This window comes from Pseudorca crassidens, chromosome 12, assembly GCF_039906515.1.
Source record: "Pseudorca crassidens isolate mPseCra1 chromosome 12, mPseCra1.hap1, whole genome shotgun sequence".
Classification (NCBI taxonomy): Eukaryota; Metazoa; Chordata; class Mammalia; order Artiodactyla; family Delphinidae; genus Pseudorca; species Pseudorca crassidens.
In genome coordinates this window covers 3,067,902-3,078,627 of record NC_090307.1, presented here as the reverse complement: position 1 = coordinate 3,078,627, position 10,726 = coordinate 3,067,902, and the positions used below count along the sequence as shown (strand labels likewise).

The 10,726-nt window shown below is 45.6% G+C and overlaps 1 non-coding gene across 1 annotated transcript; it reads left to right on the top strand.

The window, feature by feature from the left end:
* Positions 1-6,972: 6,972 nt before the first annotated feature.
* LOC137204253 (U6 spliceosomal RNA) lies at positions 6,973-7,076 on the top strand. Its single transcript, XR_010933490.1, has one exon. It is a non-coding gene; the product is annotated as a U6 spliceosomal RNA (small nuclear RNA).
* Positions 7,077-10,726: the final 3,650 nt, after the last annotated feature.

Sequence of the window (10,726 nt, the reverse complement as noted above, 5' to 3'; positions counted from 1 at the left end):
CATATCTGAATGAGATCCTTGCTGGGTAGAGTAATCTTGGTTGTAGGTTTTTCTCCTTCATCACTTTAAATATGTTCTGCCAGTCCCATCTAGCTTGCAGAGTTTCTGCTGAAAGATCAGCTGTTAACCTTATGGGGATTCCCTTGTGTGTTATTTGTTGTTTTTCCCTTGCTGATTTTAATATGCTTTCTTTGTATTTAATTTTTGACAGTTTGATTAATATGTGTCTTGGCGTGTTTCTCCTTGGATTTATCCTGTATGGGACTCTCTGTGCTTCCTGGACTTGATTAACTATTTCATTTCCCATATTAGGAAAGTTTTCAACTATAATCTCTTCAAATATTTTCTCAGTCCCTTTCTTTTTCTCTTCTTCTTCTGGGACCCCTATAATTCGAATGTTGGTGTGTTTAATGTTGTCCCAGAGGTCTCTGAAACTGTCCTCAGTTCTTTTCATTCTTTTTTCTTTATTCTGCTCTGCAGTAGTTATTTCCACTATTTTATCTTCCAGATCACTTATCCGTTCTTCTGCCTCAGTTATTCTGCTATTGATCCCATCTAGAGTATTTTTAATTTCATTTATTGTGTTGTTCATCGTTGTTTGCTTCATCTTTAGTTCTTCTAGGTCCTTGTTAAATGTTTCTTGCATTTTCTCTATTCTATTTCCAAGATTTTGGATCATCTTTACTATCATTATTCTGAATTCTTTTTCAGGTAGACTGCCTATTTCCTCTTCATTTGTTAGGTCTGGTGGGTTTTTATCTTGCTCCTTCATCTGCTGTGTTTTCTTCTGTCTTCTCATTTTGTTTATCTTACTGTGTTTGGGGTCTCCTTTTTGCAGGCTGCAGGTTCGTAGTTCCCGTTGTTTTTGATGTCTGTCTCCAGTGGCTAAGGTTGGTTCAGTGGGTTGTGTAGGCTTCCTGGTGGAGGGGACTAGTGCCTGTGTTCTGGTGGGTGAGGCTGGATCTTGTCTCTCTAGTGGGCAGGTCCACGTCTGGTGGTGTGTTTTTGGGTGTCTGTGGACTTATTATGATTTTAGGCAGCCTCTCTGCCAATGGGTGGGGTTGTGTTCCTGTTTTGCTAGTTGTTTGGCATAGGTTGTCCAGCACTGTAGCTTGCTGGTCGTTGAGTGAAGCTGGGTGCTGGTGTTAAGATGCAGGTCTCTGTGAGATTTTCGCCGTTTGATATTATGTGGAGCTGGGAGGTCTCTTGTTGACCGGTGTCCTGAAGTTGGCTCTCCCACCTGAGGCAGAGCCCTGACTCCTGGCTGGAGCACCAAGAGCCTTTCATCCACACGGCTCAGAATAAAAGGGAGAAAAAGTAGAGAGAATTAGTAGAAGTAGGAAGAAAGAAAGAAAGAAAGGAAGGAAGGAAGGAAGGAAGAAGGGAGGGAAGGAAGGAAGAAAGAAAGAAAGATAGAAGGAAAGCAGGCAAGAAGGCAAGAAGGAAAGAAAGGAGGGAGGGAGGGAAGGAGGAAGGAATGAAGGAAGGAGGGAAGGAAGGAAAAAAGACAGAAAGAAAGAAGATACAGTAAAATAAAGTATAATAAAGTTATTGAATTAAAAAATAATTATTTAGGAAAAAAAAAGGGACGGATAGAACATTAGGACAAATGGTGGAAGCAAAGCTATACAGACAAAATCTTACACAGAAGCATACTCATGCACCCTCACAAAAAGAGGTAAAGGGGAAAAAATCATAAATCTTGCTCTTAAAGTCCACCTCCTCAATTTGGGATGATTCATTGTCTAAAGGAGGGAGGGAGGGAAGGAAGGAAGGAAGGAAGGAAAAGTATAATAAAGTTAATAAAATTAAAATTAATTATTAAGAAAAAATTTTTTTATAAAAAAACAATGGACGGATAGAACCCTAGGACAAATGGTGGAAGCAAAGCTATACAGACAAAATCTCACAGAGAAGCATACACATACACACTCAGAAAAAGAGGAAAAGGGGAAAAAATCATAGATCTTGCTCTCAAAGTCCACCTCCTCAGTTTGGGATGACTTGTTGTCTATTCATGTATTCCCCAAACGCAGGTGCATCAAGTTGATTGTGCACAACCCAGCAGTGCGGGTGTCAGAGGCCAGACACCGGGCTTCTTGATCGAGTCCATCCGGTATGAGTGGTGTCTGTGCTCTAAGTGACTGGCAGATCCTCATACTGGCTGCTTGTCCTAAGGAACAAGAGACATTTCTGGTACGAGGGGCCGAGTAGGTGTCCCCCAAACGGACCCAGTTTCCCTTCAGTCCCCAACTCAGTGACTCTGGAGCAAAGCCGCGTGCCTGGAAGGGCTGCCCAAGGTCAGGGTCCCCGCCGAAGACGTGATGCAGGCGATGTGTCCCCTCACATCTCTGTTCAAATCGTTTGTCCTGCAAAAACAAACAAGGAAACGAAACAAAGCAAAGCACCAGGTGTACTGTGGTGAGGGATTGCGGATGACCGTGGTGAAGCTCAGTCTCGGGGACTGTGACGCCACCTCCTGTCAGCCGCCGGCGCCCGCGCAGTGGGCCAGGCCCGGAGTAGCCACGGCGGCGGCGAAGGAGGACGGCCTGGCTCCCTCTGCAGGGCTGTTCCTGACACTGCAGGGCACCCACCTGGCCGCTCACAGGGTCCCCTCTGAGACCCCACTGAGGGACCAGCCACAGGGGATCCCGTGGCCTCCCGGTGGCAGCTTGGGCAGACCAGACTCCTTCCCGCCTGGCAGGGACAGCGGGAAGGGACACCTTCCTGGACCCCAAGGGACAGGAATGGACTCCAGTTCTGGACGGTGCCACATGCTGAGCCATGCTCCCCCACCCAGAAGGGCAGGTGCAGTGATGTCCCCACGAGCTTTCCTCCCCTCAGCCAGGCAGGTGGTTCTGGGAAGCGCTTCATGAGGCTCCTCAGAAGGTCCCCAGGGGGGTCCACGGTGGCCCCAGCTGGAGACTACATCCCTGCGTTGGCCTCCCTTCCCTGTTCTGCTCCCTGGGGCCCTGTTCCCAAATATGTCCCCAGCACACAGGGCTCTGCTTTCGGTAGAAGCGGGCCAGGACCCCTCTACTCCCCAAATGCTCATTATATGAAAATGAGGACGTGATAGGAGGAGTCCTCTTGTGCATCATTGATTGAGGAAAACAAATAGTCCCATTAGCCTTTCCCAGTCTCATCTGAAATTTCAAAGGCTGTACAGCGTCATGCGCCTCACCTACTTTTCTGACACTCTCCTTTTACCGCCAGGGGAACTGCCAGTGCCTGAAAGGATGAGGTTCTCTGGAGAGTCAAAGAGCATAGCCTCTGAAGAAGGGAGAGAAATGAGAAGGAAGGCAGACTTCCAGGCAGGCCAGGGGCGTGGCCAGGAAGAGGGGAGGGGCGAGTCGGAGCCACGTCGGAAACTCGGCTCAGCAGCCAATATGGTGCCCAGAGCCCAGAGGCTTAGAAAGGGGCCTGTCGGGCGCAACAAGGGCGGACCTTCTCTGAAGGCTGTCCACGTGCCCAGTGCTGTGTAAGACTCTTACACACACCGTTTACACTTCACAACAACCTCTGAGGGAGGCAGACGGGAAGCAAGGCAGGGGCGATCCTTCAGCCCGTTGGCTTTTCCAACACGCAGAGCTCGGCGGTCCAGCTCTGGGGGCTGGGCTCTCAGGTCAACCTTGGGCTGTTGACATTAACTGTCTAAATGGACGGCGATTGTCTCATTCTAGACTGGACTTTTCACTGAAGCTTTTTCATCGTGCTTTATTCATATTCACTTCTGTTCCTAAACGTGTTCAGCCCAACACCAACACACAAAGTGCCAGGTTGTCACAATCGCCTGGGATAGGCTTGTGATTTTCTACCGACAACTTTGCTGTCTGTTTCAGACCTTAGCTGAGGATAAAGCGAAAGCTTCAATTTCCTTCCTCTTGTGGTGTAATGTCAGAAATATTACTCAACTTTTGTGGACTTCTTAATGTAGCCATTTCCTGTGTCTTAAAGGTAAGTTTCAGGGCTTCCCTGGTGGCACGGTGGTTAAGAATCCGCCTGCCAATGCAGGGGACATGGGTTTGAGCCCTGGTCCGGGAAGATCCCACATGCTGTGGAGCAGCTAAGCCCGCGAGCCACAACTACTGAGCCTGCAAGCCACAACTACTGAAGCCCGCATGCCTAGAGCCCGTGCTCCGCAACAAGAGAAGCCACCATGAGAAGCCCACGCACCACAAAGAAGAGTAGCCCCTGCTCGCCACAACTAGAGAAAGCCGGCATGCAGCAACGAAGACCCAACACAGCCAAAAATTTAAAAATAAATAAATAAAATAAATAAATTTATTAAAAAAGGTAAGTTTCAAAAATCTTTGAATCATAAAAGTGTTAGAACTAGCAAGAACATTTAGCAACCACTTGCTTTATGTTAATAAACTGAGTCTCAAAGAAGTTAAGTGCCTTATACCATGAGTAAATATAAGTCACCGTAAGAACTCTGGCCTCCTGTCTCCCATTCATTGGTGTCACCATACAGAATATCTCTTGGAAAGATCTGGTATGCAATAGAAAGTTGCATCGTCTTTGCTACACATCATTGGAAATTAAAACTCACCTTTGGTATAGTCAGCATGTCTAAAGTTATGCTATTAACAAGACCTACCTCTGGGAGCAGTAGGTATTGTTACTGTCAACTGAAAGAAAAAACTCACAGCATAAGAGCTGTGAGTTTTAAGTTTTATTCAGGGTCTTACTGAGGACTATAGCCTGGGAGACAGCCTCTCAGGAGCTCTGAGTAAACTGCTCTGAAGAGGCTGGGGGCGAGTCCAGTGCTTGGGCTCAAGCGTCAAGTATACATGTTGGTAAAACACTACTTACTGCTAGTCACGAAGAACAGACATCTCAGGCGAATGATTTTAGTGCTTTTCTATGTACAGAAAGATGCAAGAATCTGAGTTCATTAGAATTCTTGCTGAACTACACTTCTGCCTGTCTAAGGGGCCTGCTTGTCCCAGCACAGAGCATCCTGTTCCCATCATTCCCTCCGTCTGCCTGTCTAAGGGGCCTGCTTGTCCAAGCACAGAGCATCCTGGTACCATCATTCCCTCCGTCTGAGGCAGAGGATACTGTCGGTCAGCAGCTGTAGTGGGTTAACCTTGCAGAATTGCACAAAGCTCTCTGTTCTTCTTTGTTTACATTATGTATGTTATGTATGTTAAGGTATTGTTATGGACTGAACATGTGTGTCCCCCCAAAATTTATGTGTTGAAACCCAACCCCCTGTGTGATGGTGTTAGGAGGTGAGGCCTGTTGGAGGAGATTAGGTCATGAAGGTGGAGCCCTCGTGGTGGGATTAGTGCCCTTGTAAATGAGGCCCCAGAGAGCTCCCTCGCTCCTTCTGTCACCTGAGGACACAGCAAGAGGATGGCCGTCTGCAACTCAGAGGAGAGCTTCCCCAGAGCCCGACCATGCTCTCACCTGATCTCAGGCTTTCAGCCTCCGGAGCTATGAGAAATAAATGTCTGCTGTTTATGAGACATGCAGCCTATGGTACTTTGTTAAAGCAGCCTGAATGGACTGAGGTATGACAAAGCTAGGAAATAAATATAATTTAAGTCTGCATGTTGAGCTCCCCAGGCAGACAGTGCTGGATGAATGTTGGTGTGTGTTAAGCCTCCTACACCATGGGTCGTAATAGTCCATCTGTTTGAACGCAGAGACATCTAACCAAGGCTGCAGCCTATGAGACGTGAGCATCCACGGATACTATGAGGGTTGTTTAGCTTTAATCATATGTCCACAGAAATGATTCTGTGTTATTGCTGCTATTTCACTTTAATTGGGAGATTTAAATAATATACCCCAAAATGTTGTATGCATACAACAGATGGTATAGGAAATAATTTTAGGCAACACCCCAACAAATATGTTTTATTTAAATATCTCTGTATTTCATATGTATTAAAATATATTGCACAACACATATTGATTAAAAAACTGGTACCCAAAATAAAGTTAAAACTCAACACCAAGAAACCAAACAGCCCAATTTTAAAAATGGGCAAAGATCTGAATAGTTACCTCATGAGGGAAGGTATGCAGATGGCAAGTAAGCATATAAAAATATGCTCTGAATCATATGTCATTAGAGAATTGCAAATCAAAACAGCAGTGAGATACCAGGACACACCAATCCGGAACACTGACAGCACGAAATGCTGGCGAGGCTGTGGAGCAACAGGAACTCCATTCATTGCTGGTGGGGATGCCCAAGGGTGCTGCCACTTTGGAAGACAGTTGGCGGCTTCTTATCAAACTAAATATAGTCTCATCATGTGCTCCAGAAAGCACACTCCCTGGTATTTACCCAAAGGAGGTGAAGACGTACGTTCACACAAAAACCTGCATGGATGTTTATAGCAGCTTTATTCATAGTCGTGAAAACTTGGAAACAAACAAGATGTCCTTCAGTAGGTGAATGGATACGTAAACTATGGTTCATCCAGACAATGGAATGTTACTCAGCACTAAAAAGAAATGAGCTATCAAGCCACAGAAAAGACACGGAGGAATCTTAAATGCACAAAGAAGCCAGTCTGAACAGGATGCGTACTGCATGATTCTGACTATATGACATTCTGGAAAAGGCAATATAGAGACAGTAAAAAGAGCAGTGTCGGCCAGGGGTTCAAGGCGGGTGGGGAGAGGGTGATTAGGTAGAACCCAGAGAAACTTGAGGGCAGTGAAACTATCCTCTGTGGTACTGTAATGGTGGATGCACAACACACACTTGTTACAACCCATAGCACTGCACAGAAATGAACATTAAATTATGAAATTTGGTTAATACTAATGCGTCAATATTGGTTCATTAACTGCACCCAATGTAACATACTAATGCAAGGTCTTATTAATAGGAGAAAGTGTGTATACTGGGGGGAGGGTACGTGGGAACTCCCTGTACCAGATGCTTAATTTTTCTGAAAATGTAAAACTATTCAAAAATCAACTATTAATTTAAAAAACCCTCAGGTGCTCACCTCGGCAGCACATAGACTAAAATTGGAATGATACAGAGATTAGCATGGCCCCTGAGTAAGGATGACACGCAAATTCCTGAAGTGTTCCATATTAAAAAAAAAACTCCTCAGAGTTGTTGCTCAATGAATATCATTATTATAAGCGTCCAGTATGTGCCAATGACCGCTTCAGCGCTGGAGGTCAGGCCTGTATCGTAAACGGCCCGGGTCTGCGCTGCGGCGGGGAGAGTGCAGGCGGCGCGATCTGCCACCAGGTGGCGCTCCTCCTCCCCGACTCTGTTTCTCTCATTTCTTCATTTTCTCCATTCTGCTCCTGTCTTTTCCTTCTTTCCCTTCCCGTGTGTAAACTGTCATCCCTGGATCTAGTCACCTGGGGATGGAACCCAGCCCCGCCGTTTCCACGAGGGCGGCCTCCACCTTGGCGGGGGGCGCGGGGAGCTCCGGTGCCCCGGGCGGCACGTCGCAGCCTCTGGGTCCCGGCGCGGGTGGAAAGTGATGGTGACCAGCCAGGGCGCTGGGGGAGCGCGCGAGCCTGCTCCACCTGCATCAGTCCCGGGCCCGGGTCCCTTTCCCTGCTCCCCCCACGCCGCCTCTGCCTGTGTGATGAATCTCCAGACCCTGCAGCTCACCCGCTGAGACTCGGCCTCGCCCCCGGCTCCCCAGCCCGGGGTGGCGCGTTCACACCCGGACCACCCCGGGCTGGTCCCCAGCCTCACGCGCCTTGCCTCCCCTCAGATCTCTCCGCCTGGGGAAGCGGATTCGACAATCCAAAACCTAGCGGGGGAGACCCACCCTGCGCTAAGAGACCGGGCAGCATCAAAGTGATTGTGTGACTGTGTGGCTGGGGTCGGGGTGGGGACGACGCGCTGGATGCGACAGAGGGAGGGCAACCAGCGGGCCCAGAGCGGGGACGCCTGGGTCAGGTCACCGCAGCGCGGGGGACACAGGCTTGGAGCTGGGGAGGGGTCTCCGGGGGAATTAGAAAGGATCACGATGAACAACTTGGATTCTTCTTGCGATAGGGAAAAACGCTCGTCCACGAAATTATGTTAGAATTAAAACTTGCATTTCTCAAATGACAAACCAAAATGGGCCACAGAATAGAAAGACGTTTATAACACATTTATCTGATAAAATATTAGTATTCAGAATATCTAAAGAATTACTATAGATCTTATAGTAAAAAACATAAACCTAATGCTTAAAATAGGCAAAAATAAAAACAGGCAAATCAGTGAAGAGGAAAAACAAGGGAAGAAAAGTTCAACCTCACTAGAAATTAGGAAAACTCAAATAAGACCCCACAGGTTGACAAAAATTAAGACGTCTGGTCATACCAGACGGTGATGAGGGTGTTTTCAGACACTGCTGGTAAGAATGTAGATTATTACAATTACACTGGAAAATCATTTTAAATCTCAGTAACTCCACTCCTACAACCCAGCATACTTATGTCCACATGTATAAGAATGTTCAGAGCAATTTTATTTGTAATAATAAGAAAAAGAGAAATAGCCTAAATTTCACCAACAGAATAGATAAGAAAATTTAATATAGTTAATATAACAGAACTGTTTACAGCAGTGAGAATGAACGAGATACATATCACAATATACAAAGAGAAAACAGATGCATAAAGATATGTACATTCACAGGCACTGAGGCTGGCTGTGTTTAGGACTCAGGGCAAATGGGGTGGGATGTGCCCTCCCTTTAAACGTGGCTGGTTCTGTGGGCCCGGCCTCCCAGGGAGGCGCTGCCACTGAGCCACATGGTGAAGCTGGGCTCTGAGTTTGCTAGTGAATCATGAGTACATTTTCGTTTTTCTTACAGCCCAGAGTAACGCTCACACCTGTGATCAGTGGGCAAGCAGGACACCCCGACCCCTGATCCCTGGAAGTGTCCTGCTCAAGGGCCACTGACTTTAAACTGTTATCCAACAGACTCTCCCTGGGGAAAAAAAATAGTGTTTGATGGTTTTTGGTTGAAGCACAGAGCAGTCACAGAGTTAAAATCGCTCGGGACCTCAGAGAGACACTATTTCAGCTTTCTCATTTTACGGCCCGAGACCTGGAAAGGTAAGGCGATTTTCTTGGGCTCACACAGCCTGACACCTGTTTTCTGTCAGCAACTCTGAGGAATCTATGGGAGAAAATGTGTTGGAAGTTTTAAAGCAATTGTTCTTTCTTCTGGTGTCTTAGAGTCTCCTCACTGATGGCAAACTTGATTTTTCCCGCTGTTCCACCCATCAATGCTGATCAGGACCCACATCCACTTTCCTTATTATCCAAGACACTCTCCCCCTGCACGCATCGTTTGCTTCCTTACTTGAGTGGTGTTTGAATGATGTCATCCCTTACTGCACATCAGCTGACTGTGCTTTTTGAAAGCATGCTCTTGGTGGCTCCCGAGTTTACCCCTAACCCCTGCCCCCGGTCGCTTTCTTGCTTTGTGCTCACGCCATCCCGTCCGTGTGGGCCTGTGCCTGTTTTCTTGGGCTACTGAGTGCTTCTTGAGAAAGTCGTGAGACAGGCTGATTGGTGTTACTACAGTTCTAGCTTATACCATTTTATTTATCTACTTATCGTAAGTTATTATTTCTATTATCATGTTATTTCAATTTTCTTAGGTGCCAAACTATATACCTAGTAACCATTTTATTTAGTTATCATAAGTTATTATTTCTATTATCATATTATTTCAATTTTCTTAGGTGCCAAACTAAGTCGGTTTACTTCTGAAAGTACTCCAGGCAGTTTCAGCTTCAGGCAGATTTCAGAGTCTAGTTCAGTTTGGAATCTGTGAATTCAAGCAACTCTGGAGTGAACTCAGATTCCCACTCCCAGATCTCAGCTTCTCGAATGGCGAGGTATGTACTTTCATTTGCTCATCTGGTATGGGAAAGAGCACAGGGCTCTGGATACCTAGAGACCTGCTTTCCAATCTGAACTCCAAGACCTACTGTGTGACCTTAGGCAAGTTATTTAACCTCTTTTGAGAGAGTTTTGTAAAATGGGAGTCTACACTTCTATTCCTGGGACAACTGAAAGAGATTAAACGTGTGAATGTGCCTGGTGGCAAATTAATACCCAATGGTTTTGCTTGCATCTTCATTTTAACTTGAAAACTGGCTGCTGGTATTTAATTCTTGACAGATGAGAAACAAACAACAACAAATCAAAAAACCTAAACATCATTTCTATGACTTGAAAACTGTGCTAATGCTAAACTCTTCTGTAAAATTCAAGAGGAAGGAATACCTCACAATCCAATCTATGAGACCAGTATTACTCTGATAGTAAGACCAGAAAACACATTACAAGGAAAACTACAGACTAATAACACTCATGAACATAGATGTGAAAGTTCTTAACAAAATTTTAGCAAATCAAACATTCATTCGTGATAGAAACGCTCACCATCTAGGGAAAGAAGGGAATGTCCTCAACTATAAAAAACCAATAGCAAAAATATAATTAATGGGGAAAGACTGAATTCTTTCTAATATGAAAGAGGAAAAAAATATTTGCTGTTATCGTGTCTATCCATTAGTACTAGAACTATTATTAGAGGTTCTAGCCAGTGCAACAAAGCAAGAAAAAGAAAAAAAGGCTCCATATTGGAAAATAAGTAAAATACTTAATTTGTAGAAATCATAATCATTTATTTTAAAAAACGCTTGGGAATCTACAGAAAAAGCTAGACTGACTTATAAATGAGTTTAACAAGGTTTCTGGATAAAGAGA